This window comes from Schistocerca gregaria, chromosome 3 (assembly GCF_023897955.1).
Source record: "Schistocerca gregaria isolate iqSchGreg1 chromosome 3, iqSchGreg1.2, whole genome shotgun sequence".
Classification (NCBI taxonomy): domain Eukaryota; kingdom Metazoa; phylum Arthropoda; class Insecta; order Orthoptera; family Acrididae; genus Schistocerca; species Schistocerca gregaria.
In genome coordinates, this window is record NC_064922.1 from 584,307,354 (window position 1) to 584,319,764 (window position 12,411).

The following is a 12,411-nucleotide window of genomic DNA, read 5'->3' on the forward strand; positions in this document are numbered from 1 at the left end:
TGATCTGGGCCGCCAATGGGGTGACGGTATGCAGCGGGCAGGAAAAGGAGATGGTAATTTGAATGCTCAGGGGAACTGTGAATATGTGCTGTGTAACTGGCGAGCAGTTGTGCACGTCTGATCTGCAGTGGAGGGACACCAACCTCCACCAGTATGCTAGTCACCGGACTCGTCCTAAAAGCTCCTGCCGCTAATCGAACCCCACAGTGGTGCACAGGGTCGAGTAAATGCAATGCTGAAGGTGCTGCCGAACCATAAACAACACTCCTATAGTCAATTTGGGATTGGACAAGGGCTCTTTAGAGCTGCAGCAGCGTACAGCGATCTGCACCCCCATTGGTGTTGCTCAGGCAACGAAGGGCATTGAGGTGCTGCCAGAACTCTGCTTAAGCTGATGAAGATGAGGGACCAAGTTAATCGAGCGTCGCAAACCAGTCCTAGGATTGATATGTCTCCACTACAGTGAGTGAAATGCCATTAAGGTCTCCCAACACTCCTCCTTATGCTGTTTGATAAGGTAGCAAACACAGGCATGGAGCCGTTTAAAGGCTATAAGGTGCTCCAGGGAAGGGTACCAGTTATGCCGCTGTAGAGCTCGACGACGTTTCTTAATTGCTTCAGCGACTTCCAGTGACCACCAAGGGACTGCCTTACGCCACGGGCACCCCGAAGAGCGAGGGATCTAGTTTTCTTCCGCAGGAACAATTGTGCTAGTCACCTGCTCAACCATCACATCAATGTTACCGTGTTGGGGAGATTCAGTGATGACAGCAGAGGTGAAAGTTCCCCGGTCCACCTTGAACAAGGTCTCTGCCCATCTGGGCAGGTGTCCGTGTGCCTGACACTGGGGCACTGACAGGAAGATGGGGTACTGGTCACTACCATACATGTCGTCATGTGCTCTCAAGTGGATAGATGGGAGAAGTCCTGGGCTGCAAATTGATAAATCAATGGCTGAGTAACTACCATGAGCCATGAGCCACCTGCCTCGGCCAGTAAGCACGATGCCACCCCACAAGTGGTTATGGGTATTAAAATCTCCCAGAAGTAGGAAAGGTTTAGGGAGTTGATCCACCCAGTGCAGCTAATATGTTCAGGGGTACTGCACCATCTGGAGGAAGGTATACACTGCAGATAGTTATTTCCTGTGTTGTCCTCATTCTGACAGCCACAGCTTCAAAAGGAGTTCACTACAGACCGAGTTTAGGAGATAAACACAACTTCCACCTAACACATGATTATAGTCACTACGGTTCCTGTAATATGCCTTATAGTCGCAGAGGGCAGGGGTCCGCATTGTTGGGAACCAGGTTTCCTGGGGGGGCAATGCAGATAGCGTGTATGAAGCTTAACAGTTGCCATAGCTCAGCCAGGCGGTGGAAAAAACCGCATCAATTCCATTGGAGGGTGACGTGAGACTGGGAGGTGTGGAACATTCAATGAGGCAGTTTACGCTCAGAGTCACCTGCTGTCAGAATCTCCACCCCATCCTCAGCCGCAGAGCTTGTAGGTAGTGTTGGTGTCAGTGCCACCACAATTTCCTTGGTCTTAGGGGTTTTATTTTTTGATTTCCCTTGAAAAAGCCCTAAGCCAGCTGCTTTTAGGCTCTTCAGCCACTGGTGGGTGTCGTCTTTTCCAGTAGAAGAAACCTGGGTAGGGAGTGGCCCAAGGGACCCCATCCTAGCGAGAGACACCAAAGAAGACTTACGCTTCTCCAGCTTAGAAGTGGGGATGGACGTCCCCAATGGTTGTTACTCCCGAAGTAGGTGGTGCAAGAGCAACAAAAAGGGAAATCCCCTCATCAAGAGGGCAGGTGTAGTCTTCTGGCTATGACAGGTGATCTCGGTTGGCGGTGCTAATGGTGCCAGAACTGTTGTAACAGCGGCATAAGACAATGTCATACACACAGGGTGCAGATGCTCACTTTTTCTCTTAGCCTCAGTGTAGGTCAGTCTGTCCAGGGTCTTGTACGCCATGATTTTCCTTTCTTTTTGGAGAATCCTGCAGTTAGGCAAGCAAGGGGAATGGTGCTCTCCACAGGTGACGTAGATGGAAGGCAGGGTACATGGAGAATTGGGATGTAATGGGTGTATGCAATCTCGGCAGGTGACACAGAAAATACAGCGGGAAGATATATGGCTGAACTTCCAGCACTTAAAGCACCACATTGGGGGATGAATATAGGGCTTTACATCACACTGATAGACCATCAACTTGACTTTCTCTACGCTCTAAATTGGCACACATCTCATCGTCTAACTGCAAAAGAAGGTCTCTGTGAAATATGATACCGTGGACCATATTTAAGCTCTTATGGGGTGTGATGGTTACAGAAACCATCGCCAAACTTGTCACAAGTGAGTATTGCCCATGACTGGGCAGAGGATGCTGTTTTTATCAAGACTGACCCAGATCTCATTTTGGACAAGCACTCTACCTCACCGAACTTGTTCTCTAAATGCTCAACAAAAAACTGAGGCTTCATTGTCATGAAAGATTTCCAATCAGCTCTCGAACATACAAGGTATTGGGGCGAATAAGATCCGCTGCTATCCTTAGCCTGACGTTCCTCTCATAGTGTGGCCAGGGAGGGGAACGGTTTAGGGTTGCACTTCTGTGCGTTGAATTGAGCTCGTGACCATTTAGAGACTGCTCATGTTTCACCACCAGCAAGAGATGATGGACTACACTTCATCGCATGTCATTCACCCTGTTGCCACCCACTCCAATCAGGGGCCCTCCCTACAGGCACCACCCAGCTGCAGCAAAAGCCACCTGGCAGGATGGCCATCGCCGGGAGTCCCCATGCCCCAGCGGGAAGGGCATCAACCCCTTAGCATACGTGGGGAGATAATGGTGCAGGCATAAAGTAGCCAAAGGGTGACTTCACCTGATGTGGTATTAACTAGTGAAGTGATGACAACTGATCTGCAATGAGGGGCTGATTCAGGGTTATCCAGGCAATTCCCCAAATTTAAGCCCAATGGAGATGTACAGCCAACACATTTCTTGAAAAGGTTTAACCAAGCTTCGCCAAAAAATTGGGAAGACTCTAAAAAGATTGAATTTGCTGCAGGTAACCTTCTAGGAGAAGCCTCAGAATGGGGAACCTTGAATATTGTGAGTTTTTCTTCTTGGGAAGACTTCCAAAAGAAATTTGTAGAGAAATACTGGTCTACCAGTGCACAAGAAAAGTTAATATCAGATCCATGGGACCCGAGTGGAGTCATATATCCCCCAGGGACGTTAACATTCTGAGTTAACGGGCGGAGTGACGACCAATGGAACCCAAGTTGTTTTAAATGTTTCTTTCAAAATAGATTTCCTGCACCAAATTCCCATAAAATCTTAAACTATTCTGTCATCTATTCCTGACATCTATTACTATCCTGTAACCTTACTACTTAGAAAACCAGATCTGACAATAAAATAGATACTGATTTAAGAGAATCACCAAAAGCAAGTGATATCTAGACAATATAAAATTGAATAGATTATTATATTTATGGGTAATGTAATATGAGGTGACTAATGAAACAACTGTGAAACCAGACTGTATAAATTTTCCATTTTGTATAGAGTATTTTATACCTTTTATGAGATGTGATGTAAATGGGAGGGCTTGTATAGGTTTTGAAAGGGGGTGGGTATTGTAGATAAAAGCATGGTTTACAAGAGCAAATAAATCATGGCTAACACAAAACACACATCACACCTTTCAGACAATCCTTGCCAACAAGGGTGCCAGATTTTTCACCATTTGCCATTTCCATAGGGTTGCTGAGATTCCCTTCGGGGATTTCAAAGGTGAAAGGTCGGAATGTCCATTCTGTAGGAGACGATTTAACACCGAAACTCCTCCAGCGTCTCACTTAAGGAATGCGCTATTGTACACCAATCATAGCTCCTGTCACGTGATCTTGCCAGCCAATGACAGCAGATATTCAGAGCATAGGACAGATGATGCAGTCAGCCAATAGAAACATCACTGTTAAGTAGTGTGAACACACAAACAGGAAATGTTAACATTTCAAATTAATGTACACAGTGTAGCTACAAGAACAGCTAAGTTTTCATACATAATATTGGCCTTTAAAATCAATAAGCTACAAGAAAAGCTAAGCTTTCTCTTACAATATTGGTCTTTTAGCGTGTGTTACACTTTAAGATAAATCACACAAATTTGTCGGCACAATTTTCAACAATGACATTATTCTAAGTGGCTGGTCCTCAAAGTGTTAAGACTTAAATGAGAGTCTAATGGTCTGTGATTTAAGCAATTCATTGCACATTCTGATATGTAACATAGTTCATCTTGCGTGAAAGGAAATTTCCTTTGAAAATAACGTTTTTCAAACAACTACTTGCAATATTTTCCCATGACCTCTTACACATGGGTCCATTTCAGCAGCTGCCAGAGTGTGCCAGAAAACAGGCATTACTGCGGCAGGTACGATGATGTAGGGAGCCCTATGTTCAAACTCATAGCATTGAGAGATCTTCCATGATGTCATAAAAGAAATAGGACATCAGAGGATAGTCCAAGAGCATAGGAATTTTGTAAACCCTACTAAAATGCATAATTTGGCTAAAAAAAAAACACATTCACGATGAAATAGGCCCCAACCTGATAAGCTTTTCAGTGCACTTTTCAACATGCAAATTTGCTAGGAGTACCAGTATCGTATTGTCTCATGTTCAGTTCTTTATTATGGCATAATGACTTATTTAGCAAACAAACAAAAATTTCATTGTTGTCTAAGGCAATCATTGCTTGACTGCCAAAAACATGTAAATCAAATCAAATCAGGAAACTGAAGCTAACAACATATTTTAGCCTTCTGTAATTATACGAATGTAATTTAATTCACTTGATAGTTCACAGAGACAGAAATCAGTTTCTTGTTTTGTTTTGATGTGTGAACTGTAAATTAAGAGGAAACAGAAAAAGATCATTAAGTGTATACACGGGTCACTATCCTCCTCCCCACTACAACCCAGACTGCTCTGCACATGTGCCATTCTGGGAGCTCGGGTGCCAGAAAAATGTTTCTGTGTAGCATGATTGCTTCTTGCTACTGCTGCAGCCAAGGTATTGGTCATACGCAACTGAACTGTGCATGCTCATGAGCCTGTTGGTGACTGCTCGAAACGAACTTCATGTTAACAGTCATGATCTCACGCTCACAGGAAGCAGTTAGCTGTTATGAGGTACGCTACTGTCTTCGTCCTGAAGTTTTGACACATTTTGCTTTTGTCAGGCACTTGTGTGTGCACACCGAGTTTTTCTGGTGTCAATGGTACATTTCCTTTGCAACTTAAATTTTATTTTGGTTTTATTCTCTCATTTGCATTTTATTGGTGCAGTAATGGGATACAGTAAACTTCTTTGTTAGAATATCAGTTCTTACCAGTCAAAATAACAAAACTGTAGCTGAAGACTAAAATAATGAACAACTCCTGAAATTCTAAGAAGTTACCAGGTTTTCCATGGTTTTCTCCCAAATAAAAAAATTCCCAGGTTCTTCCTAGATTTCCCGGAGCATATACACCCTGTTTGGATACATTTATCATATGCCCCACATTGATTTCTGCAGTTATTTCATGTAGTGTTGCAGCACTGACAACTCTATGCAAAGGACACTACTGTTGGTCATTAAGTGAAGGCCATCAGCCTCTGCGTTGTCCATGGTGAGAGGTAATAAATGAAATTTAGTATTCTCAACAGACTTTTGACACTGTGAATCTTGCAATACTAAATTCCCTAACAATTTCTTAAATGGAACGTCCTACGTGTCTAGCTGCAACTGCTATACCGCATTCAAAGTCTGGTAATTCCTGTTGTGCCGCTATAATCACAGTGGAAACCTTTACATACAAATCACCTGAGTACAAATGACAGCTCTGCCAATGCACTGCCCTTTTATACCTTGGGTACACAATACTACCATCATGTGTGTACGTGTCTATGACTATCCTACGACTTGTCACCTCAGTGTAATTGGTCATCCTAAGGGTGTGAAGAAAAGTGGATGTTTTCAATTCATAGCTTCCATCGCAAAATGAGTTGCAAGGTGTTCAGCAAGAGTTGACATGTCATTACAGAAAATATTATGCTCAAAGAGATCAGCTGTAGTTGTGGATCTTTGAGACTATGGAGCTGAGGCATTCTTTCCCAGGGAGGCATGGTGCACGGAATGGCAATTGAATCTCAATGTAGACAAGTGTAATGTGATGCGAATACATAGAAAGATAGGTCCCTTATCATTTAGCTACAAAATAGCAGGTCAGCAACTGGAAGCAGTTAATTCCATAAATTATCTGGGAGTACGCATTAGGAGTGATTTAAAATGGAATGATCATATGAAGTTGATCGTCGGTAAAGCAGATGCCAGACTGAGATTCATTGGAAGAATCCTAAGGAAATGCAATCCGACAACAAAGGAAGTAGGTTACAGTACGCTTGTTCGCCCAATGCTTGAATACTGCTCAGCAGTGTGGGATCCGCACCAGGTAGGGTTGATAGAAGAGATAGAGAAGATCCAACGGAGAGCAGCGCGCTTCGTTACATGATCATTTAGTAATTGCGAAAGCGTTACGGAGATGATAGATAAACTCCAGTGGAAGACTCTGCAGGAGAGACGCTCAGTAGCTCGGTACGGGCTTTTGTTAAAGTTTCGAGAACATACCTTCACCGAAGAGTCAAGCAGTATATTGCTCCCTCCTACGTATATCTCGCGAAGAGACCATGAGGATAAAATCAGAGAGATTAGAGCCCACACAGAAGCATACCGACAATCCTTCTTTCCACGTACAATACGAGACTGGAATAGAAGGGAGAACCGATAGAGGTACTCAGGGTACCCTCCGCCACACACCGTCAGGTGGCTTGCGGAGTACGGATGTAGATGTAGATGTAGATGTAGAGGAGACATAGCACTCACAGATTTCTTCCTCACTTTAATGAATTAGGTAAGGAGACTTAGCATGAACTCATTCAAAGGTGTCGCTTGAAATGTCGCAGGGCTATTGTTACTACAACTCTTTGGTCCATCAAAGCACTGGCCTGCAATAGAAGGGACCTGTAAAGAGAGGAATAGCAGATCCAGCACTGTGGGTGATCCCACAGGAGATGCCGAGCGCAACCCCATTGATGCAATCTGACAGAGAAGAGAGAAGGATAACAGCAAAAGGCACAGAATTGCTAGTTGGGTCTTCGAAGTACCCAATGAGAGAGATAGAGGTAGAGAGAAAGAGAGAGAGAGAGAGAGAGAGAGAGAGAGAGAGATCAATAGCTGAAAAGTGCCATGGGCAACACTGACGTGTTTGGTAGTACCATCACTGAGGAGACACAGTTGCTTAATGAACAAAGTAAGAGCATATGGACTATTGGACCAATTTTGTGATTGGATTGAAGAGTTCCTCGGTAACAGAATGCAGCATGTCATTCTCAATGGAGAGAAGTCTTCCAAAGTAAGAGTGATTTCAGGTGTGCCGCAGGGGAGTGTCATAGGACCGTTGCTATTCTTAATATACATAAATGACCTTGTGGATGACATCAGAAGTTCACTGGGGCTTTTTTCAGATGATGCTGTGGTATATCGAGAGGTTGTAACATTGGAAAATTGTACTGAAATGCAGTAGGATCTGCAATGAATTGACGCATGATCAAGTGAATGGCAACTGAATCACAATGTAGACAAGTGTAATGTGATGCAAATACATAGAAAGAAAGATCCTTTATCATTTAGCTACAATATAGCACGTCAGCAACTGGAAACAATTAATTCCATAAATTATCTGGGAGTAGGCATTAGGAGTGATTTAAAATGGAATGATCATATAAAATTAATCATCGGTAAAGCAGATGCCAGACTGAGATTCATTGGAAGAATCGGAAGGAAATGCAGTCTGAAAACAAAGGAAGTAGGTTACCGTACACTTGTTTGCCCACTGCTTGAATACTGCTCACCGGTGTGGGATCCGTACCGGATAGGGTTGATAGAAGAGAGAGAGATTATCCAACAGAGAGCTGCACGCATCGTTACAGGATCATTTAGTAATCGTGAAAGCATTATGGAGATGACAGAAACTCCAGTGGAAGACTCTGCAGGAGAGACGCTCAGTAGCTCAGTACGGGCTTTTGTTGAAGTTTCGAGAACATACCTTCACCAAAGAGTCAAGCAGTATATTGCTTCCTCCTTTGTATATCTCGCGAAGAGACCATGAGGATAAAATCAGAGAGATTAGAGCCCACACAGAAGCATACCGACAATCCTCCTTTCCATGAACAATACGAGACTGGAATAGAGGGAAGAACCGATAGAGGTACTCAAGGTACCCTCCGCAATACGTCGTCAGGTGGTTTGCGGAGCATGGATGTAGATGTAGATCATGGTTGGTACGAAGCTGGTCAAGTGGAAGGCCCCTACCATGCTTAGTGGTACTTCCTCAAAGGTTTTGGTGCACAATGATGTTGCTAAATAGAGAAAAAGGGGAGGGGGGGGGTGTCACTTACTGATGACAGCTGTGTGAACCAGCGCACAGACCAGTCCAGATCACCTCCCATGATCAGCATGTTTCTGGCAGAATGCAGGGTAAGCACGGAGTGTCAACGAATGGTTTTAACCAATCCATTACAGTTCCACTGAATGATCACATTATGGCTGCCCAGGTTAGGCATTAAAGAACCAGGTAGACAACTTACATCCCAAGATCAATGTTTGTCACAGATGGGGATGGACCCACATCCATGTGTATTGATTCAGAATCTGAATCTGGTGTAGCCAGTGTCGCCAGAGTAGCCTTTTCTCTATTACGCTTCACTTCCTCCTCAGCGTTTGGTGACCATGACAATAACAAGGGCCTATCCACGACGAATGTGGGGACAGATGAAGAGTGGGCAGCCCTGGATACCACAGCCCACAGCATATTCAGCCACTGGCTAGCATAGGCTCCTGATCTACAAGTTTCAGGGGAAAGGGGTCCCAAGAGGGATCCCTGTTACTGGAAGATACTGGAACAGGGAGCTGTTCCTTCTGGCCAGGTGCGAGAAGATGTTCCCAAAGATGGTGCCAAAGGCACCACAAAAGAGAACGGTGGTTTGAGAAAAGGTTTGGAAATATTTAGGTAGTGGTATGGTGGCTGTGACTTCCACATAATTGATCATCATATTAACAAGATGTAAGTATCCACATTTTTTTCCATGTCTCGTTATACAACAGGCAATCAACAGATTTATATTCATGTATTTTCTTTTCTTTCTTGAAAAGTGGATGAACCATTAAATGTGGAAGATGGTGCTCAATGTAACTGACACACAAAGGTGGTTGTTCACAAGGACTATCTCCATGGAGTGATCATCCACAGATACGGCATTTTGGGTCTGCCGTGCAACAAGATGACAAATGATCAAAGCTAAGCATCTGAAGCATTTCATGGGTGGGTGGACATAGAGTTTCATGTCGCACCTGTATACCGTAACTCCGTAACTGACATTTTTAGGGGGACATGCCTTTCAGAGGCACCTATGTTTGTTTGATTATCCTATGGACATGTAGGACCAAATGTATGCCTTGCCATTCCAGATGAGCCTGTAGCTTCTCTCCTGGAGCAATGGTCACTGGCATGTCAGCCAGACAGTCACAAGCCTGAAGTGCAGTATACTGTGCAGCAGAGGCAGCTTTGATCAATCCATTGTGTATTTCCAAAGACTCTACTTCTCCAAATTCATCTTCAATACGTTCAAAAAAAGCTTTGTTGCAGTAAAAGTATCCCCATCAGTTCAAGTACGTACTACATTGTGGATAAATTGTTTTGCTCCCATACATCTGGCTTGTCCCTCTTCTCAAGGGCTCTCGCCCCAGGTTCCATCCACCCACAGCATAGGCCATATGGCACGCTGGCCATTGCCAGGAGTCCTGACACCTCAAGAAGACAGGTGGGGAGCTAGCAGCTCAGGCATTAGCAGTGCGACGCCTACGTTGTCAGCAGGCTCATCCAGGCACCCCATCATGTCGGTTTGGCGAATGCATCGGCTTTGAAGTGCATATAAGAGAGCCTATGCCAGTATTGTGCATAGATGATCTTTCACTGCATGTAGTAGGCACTATTTTAGGTGTTCTTCCGAAGTCAGTCCACACTAGGGGGTGGGGAGATTAAGAAATGGAGGCAAAACCCAGAAGGTGACCAAAAATTACTTTAGCCAGAAGGTGATGGATGAACAAATGAGTATCCTGAGAACGGAAAGATGAGCATACCAAACAGCCACGTCAACATCAGAAGACGCCGCCTTGAGAAAGTCAGTAATACAAGGAGAGAGAGTCAAAGATGAGAGTGAGGAGCACAGGAAAGATGTAGGTGCTGCAATAGCTTGGCATGCTCACTACACACGTACTCATGGCAGAGTCATGAGTCACTTGAGGGCCCAATGATTTAGAATTGATCATGTTAATACATTTAGTCATGAAACAAGATCAGATATGACAACAGCTCTTTTGATGCCTGGTTTACACTAACACACAAAAAATGAACAAGTATCCCTCTAACGTTAACTATAAGCAAGAAAACAGTTAACTGTAAGCAGAAAAATGCAGTCAGTCATGTTCCGTTTGCATACATAGGTGCTTGCTTATATTCAACTGATTATCAGTTTCTCAATGGAACATTCAAGGCAAGTCCGCACAATCACTTGTGTGGAAGGCACAGAGAGTATTCCCTCTCACAGTCACATATTTCTCAAACAAACTACCTTTGTTGAAAAGCTAGATAGGAATATCAACAATGTATGGAAAGACAGATTGATACTTGGCTTAAAGACAACATGTTAAGTTGCAGACAGGCACAATTAAAAGTTAGAAAACACACACACACACACACACACACACACACAAAACGGGGGTGGGGGCTAACTGTGGACTGCATTCGATGTGGGTAGCAATCTGGTGGGTTGGGTGGTGGAGGTAAGGAGGTGGTATGGGGTGGCTAGGGGGAAGCTGCTCTGCTGCCTGTGGAAGACAGCAAGGACGTAGTGGGGATGGAATAGAGTGGCTAGGTGCCACGATGGAAAGCAGAGCTGGGGAAGGGGGAAACTGAGTGCAGGGAAAGGAAGAGAAAGGGACAGGGATTGGAGGTTAGAGTGATGATTTTTAGGTATGGGGTTCAATGAGGTACATGTAGCACAGTCAAAGTCATAAATCTGTTCTCCAAAGGCCTCAGTCTCACACATGTATCAGTCCTTTCCAAAGGGACTATCTTGTGCCCCACTCCCAAATTCATGTTGGGATTGTTAAAGACCTTGTCTTTTACTGGTCCCTACAGTGGAAGCATTTTGGCCACCAACCCCAATAATCAGGCTCAAAGACTCAACCCAACATCAATAATGACCCCTGCCTAACATATTTCATTCTTTCATCCAATCGTGATCCCCCTATCACCATGTTAACTGTCAACATAAATTCGTAACTACACAAACACTTCCAATGAAAATCAACTGCGTAAATAAGATTTCCAAAAAAGATTGAATGCTTAGCAGATAAAATTCTGCTACACAAGCTGATACCATTAGTGTTAGTGGTTCTCCAAGGTAGAGATTGCTGAGCCACTGGCTCAGATTCAATCCTTGCTACTGTCCAGTTTCTAATTTTTTATCACTCTCTTGTTCAGTAACCAAATGAACATGTTCGGCAACACTGTCTCTGGCAAGCTGCTTGAATTTGTGCACCCAATGACCTGACTGGTTAAATTTGAAGCTAATTAAATCAGAAACAGCACAATGTATAATTTTTTCTTAGCAATTATCTCTGATCACATTCTATCCTATAGCATCATTATCAGCTTTTCAGGCTGTTTCTGATCAGCTACATTTGATAAGTGTAATGCCTTTAGTATCAAACACTATAGTGAATTATTATGTTAGGGAGAAATACACACAACAATCAACAAGGAGCATTCTAATTCAGTTCAAAGCAGTTCAGTTTATGTGGGAGAATAGACTACAGAAATATGTTGCAGCTCTTTCAATGGAGCTAGAACACGTGGCTATGCTTATGCTCACTAATTACTACTGTGGTTATGGGTTATGCCAACTTTTTGAAGGGAAAAAAAATTAATTCCTGTCAAAGTCTTTGAGTCCTATTACACAACAATATAAACAAAGCACACTCAGATAGACTAATGAAACCAAATTTTAGGACATTTTAAACATACAGAAAATACATAATTACATTTGTAAACTACTTAATGAGAAGAAAATTAAATTATGCACCTGCCAACAGAACAGTATTATGAGAAAATGGTTATCATTTTTGAAGTTACAGATGAAGGAAGGTACATATTTCACAATATAAAATATTGAGGGAGAGTGGTAAAGTATTCTGTTTGTCAGTATTGACTCATATTAAAATTCTTTTA

General features: G+C 43.3%; 1 protein-coding gene across 1 annotated transcript in view; it reads right to left on the reverse strand.

Annotated features, from left to right (window-relative positions):
* Positions 1-12,411, reverse strand: part of LOC126355472 (clathrin interactor 1-like) — a 36,838-nt gene that overhangs the window by 20,181 nt on the left and 4,246 nt on the right. The window lies entirely within an intron of this gene.